We start from the raw sequence: 7209 nt of genomic DNA on the forward strand, positions 1-7209 counted from the left end.
TGCATAACCGCATATGCAATAGCACAGACCCAACCGGGCTTCAGCGGGAAAGGCTGAGCCTGATCAGACCTGTGCTATTGCGCATGCCGCCTGTACCTGTGCAGTAACTTGGACGCCATCAGGCGCAGCTTTTTCCCCTGAAGCCTGAGCAGGTCGGGTGGTCCTGCACAAGCGCAGAGTGCCTAAGTTTCAGGGGTCTCACTGCTGGAGTGGCCGGTGGCAGAGGATGAGGGAAGCCTCTGGAGGAACCAGAGGTCCCCCCCTAACGAGGTTAGTATCTGTTATCTACATTTAATCAACTCACATGTTCACTTTAAAGAGACTCTGAAGTCTCCCTAAAATGAGTTTTTTATTTTAAAAACCTCATTACCATTATAATGTTTAGAAGGCGCCCGGTCTAGGTTTGAGGGGGCTGCTATGTTACTGGAATAATTTCTATATAAATTTCTATGCGGTAAGATATAACAGTAGCAAGGTAAAGTCGTCCTACCTTATAGATGTTTGACACGGTATTCTAAACATTGTTGATATCCCTTATGTACTAAGGCTGTATGCCTTCCCCCTGAGGAAGGCATACAGCCGAAACTCGAGTCGGGAGAGGAGTCTACGTGTTTTATTACGTGCAATAAACAAGCTCTGCTTTTAGTAAGTGGTTCCTAAGCGGTGGCCACTCATTTCGCTACTCTCTGCACTATATGTTGCCTATCTCTTTTTTAGGCTGTCCGGTGCGATTTTATTGGCGCACGGAACTACATTGCAGTGCAGCACGCACCCTACTGGCAGTAGGGCTGGACGGACCGGAAACAGGAAGTGGTAGAGCGAGCTAGCTCTTATCCCCCGCTGCTGTGATATCGGGATTACTTGAAATACAGAGATCGGGATTACAGCAAGTATTTGGGCAGCTAGATGTAACCTCTATTAAGGTACTGTACTGTTATCTGCTTACATCTCGAGTGAGCTTGCATAGCCCGGGGCAAGTTCCACACCCCTTTTTGCGCTGAGGTACTATACACTTATGTACTAAGGGTGATTGAGTCGAGGGACCTTGCCTTGACTGACGAATCAATTTTTGGAGCAGCGACCATCTAGGCAGAGCAGGGACAAGGTCCTCCAGCACCCAAGGCTGAGACACCAGAGTGCGCCCCTCCATCCCTCCCACCTCAGCTGTCACACACTGATTGCTATTAGACTAAGAGGGCCACAGGGCCCACAACCTCCCCAACACCTTAATATCTAGTTATCTGGCTTGCAGTCACTGCTATGTATCCCCATTTCTTATTTATTTCTGCTTCTACACAATTAGGAATGACAGCTGAATGAATTGTGCTCCCCCTCCTACACTGCACCCTGAGGCTGGAGCCTCTCCAGCCTATGCCTCGGCCCGGCCCTGCATCTAGGAACCCAAAGGCCGAGTGGGGATGGTTTCTCCCCACCTGCGACTAAGAGTGGTTGCCTCTGCTGCAACCCACTTTTGTGAGTATAGTCTCTATTGTTTTAGAATTTACCCCGATCCACTAACAATATTGCACCAGATTGGGCTCCCGGATTTGTCTGTGTTTTCTCCTCCCTCACCAATCTTCATTACCATTATAATCCCTCTTAAAACACCGCATCCCAGCGGCTGAAAACCCCCTCGATCACCCCAAACTCACGGGATACACGGCAGGCAAAATCTACAACTTTCTCGGTCATGGATTTTGCTGCCGCCTCTATGCGCGTCAATAAGCGTGTATCTCCGCCTCTCCCCCGCCCCTCTCAGTGAAGGAAGTCTGAGAGGGGCGGGGAAGAGGTGGCGAGCCACCCTGATTGACGCGCATAGAGGCAGAGCTGCACTGCCTCTATGCGGAAGGATGATAATGTTCAAAATTAGAAAAAGGATGCGCCTAGATGGATAGCTGCTAAGTCTAGTCAGGGGATGTCCCAATTCCCTAATAATATGAAAATAGTAAAACAATAGACCGACTGCGCTATAACAATGGTTTTTCCATTTATTGCAGACCATTGGTCTTGGATAAAATAGGTACAATAATAAAGGGTAGCATAAAAAAAGTTAGGGAATCTTAATTATACCCAACTAATCTAAAAAATATGCCTGATAATTAAATGCACAAACTAGTGTAAATAGTACATTAAAACCTGTGGGTTAATATTCCAATTTGGATAATATGTTATGAATACAATGTGGTCGTTGGCAAACAAGTGGTGCTATTGCACTTTCGCTGATAATGGAATTTGTTGGCAAGTTGCTATTAATAGAAAGCATCAGCTGATAGCTGTAAACATTAGTGTTCCTGCTGTAGATAAATCGCAAGGTTGTCATTAATATTGCACTTCTCCTTTAGTGGCGGTGAATTTTTTATTTGTTGTTAGTTGTTAATTGATGTAGGGTAGTACTCCTGAGGTAACTGGATGTTTATAAAGTGCACTTTCTTCAATTACAGTAGAAATATTCTCAGTACAGTTTCAGCACATGCATGGCTAGCGTTGATAATATTGATGTACTCACGCTCTTTGTAGTGTAGATTGTTCCTCTTATTTCACTGCGGGGAGCCGCTCAATCTCTAACGCCCCGGCCGGCGGCTGGAAGAGAGAGTCTGGGACTTAACTGCTGATGGGCGCAGTGTCGGGCAGCGTGCCCGGCTCCTTAGATGTATGGGGAGCGTCCTCCCGTTACGGGAGGACGCTCCCCATACATCTAAGGAGCCGGGCACGCTCCCCATACATCTAAGGAGCCGGGCACGCTGCCCGACACTGCGCCCATCAGCAGTTAAGTCCCAGACTCTCTCTTCCAGCCGCCGGCCGGGGCGTTAGAGATTGAGCGGCTCCCCGCAGTGAAATAAGAGGAACAATCTACACTACAAAGAGCGTGAGTACATCAATATTATCAACGCTAGCCATGCATGTGCTGAAACTGTACTGAGAATATTTCTACTGTAATTGAAGAAAGTGCACTTTATAAACATCCAGTTACCTCAGGAGTACTACCCTACATCAATTAACAACTAACAACAAATAAAAAATTCACCGCCACTAAAGGAGAAGTGCAATATTAATGACAACCTTGCGATTTATCTACAGCAGGAACACTAATGTTTACAGCTATCAGCTGATGCTTTCTATTAATAGCAACTTGCCAACAAATTCCATTATCAGCGAAAGTGCAATAGCACCACTTGTTTGCCAACGACCACATTGTATTCATAACATATTATCCAAATTGGAATATTAACCCACAGGTTTTAATGTACTATTTACACTAGTTTGTGCATTTAATTATCAGGCATATTTTTTAGATTAGTTGGGTATAATTAAGATTCCCTAACTTTTTTTATGCTACCCTTTATTATTGTACCTATTTTATCCAAGACCAATGGTCTGCAATAAATGAAAAAACCATTGTTATAGCGCAGTCGGTCTATTGTTTTTCTATGCAGAAGGAGCCCGCCGTGCACCCGTGAGTTTGGGGTGGTCGAGGGGGTTTTCAGCCGCAGGGATGCGGCGTTTTAAGAGGGACTATTATGGTAATGAGGTTTTTAAAACAAAAACCTCATTTAGGGAGACTTCAGAGTCTCTTTAACCAGCTGGGCGGTATGGACGAGCTCAGCTCGTCCATCACCGCCGGAGGCTGCCGCTCAGGCCCTGCTGGGCCGATTTTCATCAAATAAAAAGCAGCACACGCAGCCGGCACTTTGCCAGCCGCGTGTGGTGCCTGATCGCCGCCGCTCTGCGGCGATCCGCCGCGAGCAGCGGCGAAAGAGGGTCCCCCCAGCCGCCTGAGCCCAGCGTAGCCGGAACAAAAAGTTCCGGCCAGCGCTAAGGGCTGGATCGGAGGCGGCTGACGTCAGGACGTCGGCTGACGTCGATGACGTCACTCCGCTCGTCGCTATGGCGACGATGTAAGCAAAACAAGTAAGGCCGCTCATTGCGGCCTTCCTTGTTTATTCTGGGCGCCGGAGGCGATCGGAAGAACGCCTCTGGAGCGCCCTCTAGTGGGCTTTCATGCAGCCAACTTTCAGTTGGCTGTATGAAATTGTTTTTTTTTTATTTAAAAAAAACCCTCCCGCAGCCACCCTGGCGATTTAATCAGAACGCCAGGGTGGTTAAAGAGGAACTCCAGTAAAAATAATGTAATAAAAAAAGTGCTTAATTTTTACAATAATTATGTATAAATGATTTAGTCAGTGTTTGTCCATTGTAAAATATTTCCTCTCCCTGACTTACATTCTGACATTTATCACATGGTGACATTTTTACTGCTGGCAGGTGATGTCAGTGGAAGGAGGTGCTGCTTGCTTTTTTAGCAGTTGGAAATAGCTGTAAACAGCTGTTATTTCCCACAATGCAATGAGGTTCACAGACTGGAAACTGCCAGGACCATGGTCCTCACAGTTTCCTGTGGGAGGGGTTTCACCACAGTATCAGCCATACATAACCCCCTGATGATCTGTTTGTGAAAAGGAATAGATTTCTCATGTAAAAAGGGCTATTAGCTACTGATTCGGATAAAGTTCAATTCTTGGTTACGGTTTCTCTTTAAGAATAGGAAAAAGTTACATACTAAATACCATTATACTGTATATTATTAGTTATACACACACATAGAATTTCCCTGACATTCTATAGGGAAAAGAAGAAAGAGTGCTTTTTCCTATTGGGGGTGCTTATGTATAGCTTACACCTCCAAGGATCAGTTAGGAGAGGTAGTCCCCACTTTTCAGCAAATATTATATTGACCATGAAGCTGAGCTGAAAAAAACTCAATAGGCCCGATTCACAAAGCGGTGATAACTCAGTTATCACGCCTAAAAGACTTTAGGCATGATAACCTTTGCACCGCTGAGTTAGCACCGCTTTGTGCTCTTTATCGCGCGCAAAGTCCCGCACGCAAAGTTTTGCACGCGCAATCGCGCAATTCAGCACGCAGCGCCCATAGGGTTTAATGGGCACATCGCACGCACTGCACCGTGCGCCGCACCATTGTGCGCACAAAACTTTGCGCGCGGGAATTTCGCGCGAGTTTCATTTTATCACGCCTAAACTGAGTTTAGGCGTGATAAAGAGCTTTTCACAGGCGTGCAAACACTTTGCACCGCTTTGTGAATCAAGCCCTATGTGTTTCGTGAACCAGAGACCAGGTTTTATTCACCTTTTCAGAAAGGAGCATCCTGGTGTTCATAAATACAGTGGGTTGCAAAAGTATTCGGCCCCCTTGAAGATTTCCACATTTTGTCATATTACTGCCACAAACATGAATCAATTTTATTGGAATGCCACATGAAAGACCAACACAAAGTGGTGTACACGTGAGAAGTGGAAAAAAATCATACATGATTCCAAACATTTTTTACAAATAAATAACTGCAAAGTGGTGTGTAATTATTCGGGCCCTTTGATCTGAGTGCAGTCAGTTGCCTATAGACATTACCTGATGAGTGCTAATGACTAAATCGAGTGCACTTGTGTGTAATCTAATGTCAGTACAAATGCAGCTGCTCTGTGAGGGCCTCAGAGGTTGTCTAAGAGAATATTAGGAGCAACAAAACCCTGAAGTCCAAAGAACACACCAGACAGGTCAGGGATCAAGTTATTGAGACATTTAAAGCAGGCTTAGGCTACAAAAAGATTTCCAAAGCCTTGAACATTCCACAGAGCACTGTTCAAGCAATCATTCAGAAATGGAAGGAGTATGGCACAACTGTAAACCTACCGAAACAAGGCCATCCACCTAAACTCACAGGCCGAACAAGGAGAGCACTGATCAGAAATGCAGTCAAGAGGCCCATGGTGACTCTAGATGAGCTGCAGAGATCTACAGCTCAGGTGGGAGACTCTGTCCATAGGACAACTATTAGTCATGCACTGTACAAAGTTGGCCTTTATGGAAGAGTGGCAAGAAGAAAGGCATTGTTAACAGAAAGCATAAGAAGTCCCGTTTGCAGTTTGCCACAATCCATGTGGGGGACACGGCAACCATGTGGAAGAAAGTGCTCTGGTCAGATGAGACCAAAATGGAACTTTTTGGCCAAAATGCAAAACACTATGTGTGGCAGAAAACTAACACTGCACATCACTTTGAACACACCATCCCCACTGTCAAATATGGTGGTGGCATCATCATGCTCTGGGGGTGCTTCTCTTCAGCAGGGACAGGGAAGCTGGTCACAGTTGATTGGAAGATGGATGGAGCAAAATACAGGGCAAACTTGGAAGAAAACCTCTTGGAGACTGCAAAAGACTTGAGACTGGGGCGGAGGTTCACCTTCCAGCAGGGCAATGGCCCTAAACATAAAGCCAGGGCAACAATGGAGTGGTTTAAAACAAAACATATCTATGTGTTAGAATGGCCTAGTCAAAGTCCAGATCTAAATCCAATTGAGAATCTGTGGCAAGATTTGAAAACTGCTGTTCACAAACGCTGTCCATCTAATCTGACTGAACTGGAGCGGTTTTGCTAAGAAGAATGGGCAAGGATTTCAGTCTTTAGATGTGCAAAGCTGGTAGAGACATACCCTAAAAGACTGGCAGCTGTAATTGCAGCAAAAGGTTGTTCTACAAAGTATTAACTCGGGGGGCTGAATAATTACGCACACCCCACTTTGCAGTTATTTATTTGTAAAAAAATGTTTGGAATGATGTATGATTTTCGATCCACTTCTCACATGTACACCAATTTGTATTGGTCTTTCACGTGGGATTCCAATAAAATTGATGCATGTTTGTGGCAGTAATGTGACAAAATGTGGAAAACTTCAAGGGGGCCGAATACTTTTGCAACCCACTGTATCTAACGTATACTTACCTTAACCATCCCCCATGAAGTCCTACCCCGCCCAAAACTCCACATAGTGAATTCTAACATCAGAAGGTAACAAGACAGTAAGTTCCTCTGACAGGTTGGTTGTACAGCAAACAGGAGATGGCACAAATCTTTATTGTAGAAATAATGCAACTTCATTATCACAAAATAACCTTAAAACATGAATTTTTTACCTGATCAGCGCTGCGTAATATGTCAGCGATGCGTAATATGTCAGCGCTGCGTAATATGTTGGCGCTTTATAAATACAATAAATAAATAAATATAAATAATCTGCATGCTTGTTCAGGGATTTGGCTAAAGGTGTTAGAGACACAGGATCAGCAGGAGAGTCCGGCAACTGGAATTATTTTAAAAGGAAAAATCCATATCCTTCTAAGTTTAGGTTCCCT

Source organism: Hyperolius riggenbachi, chromosome 10 (genome assembly GCF_040937935.1).
Source record: "Hyperolius riggenbachi isolate aHypRig1 chromosome 10, aHypRig1.pri, whole genome shotgun sequence".
Taxonomy (NCBI): domain Eukaryota; kingdom Metazoa; phylum Chordata; class Amphibia; order Anura; family Hyperoliidae; genus Hyperolius; species Hyperolius riggenbachi.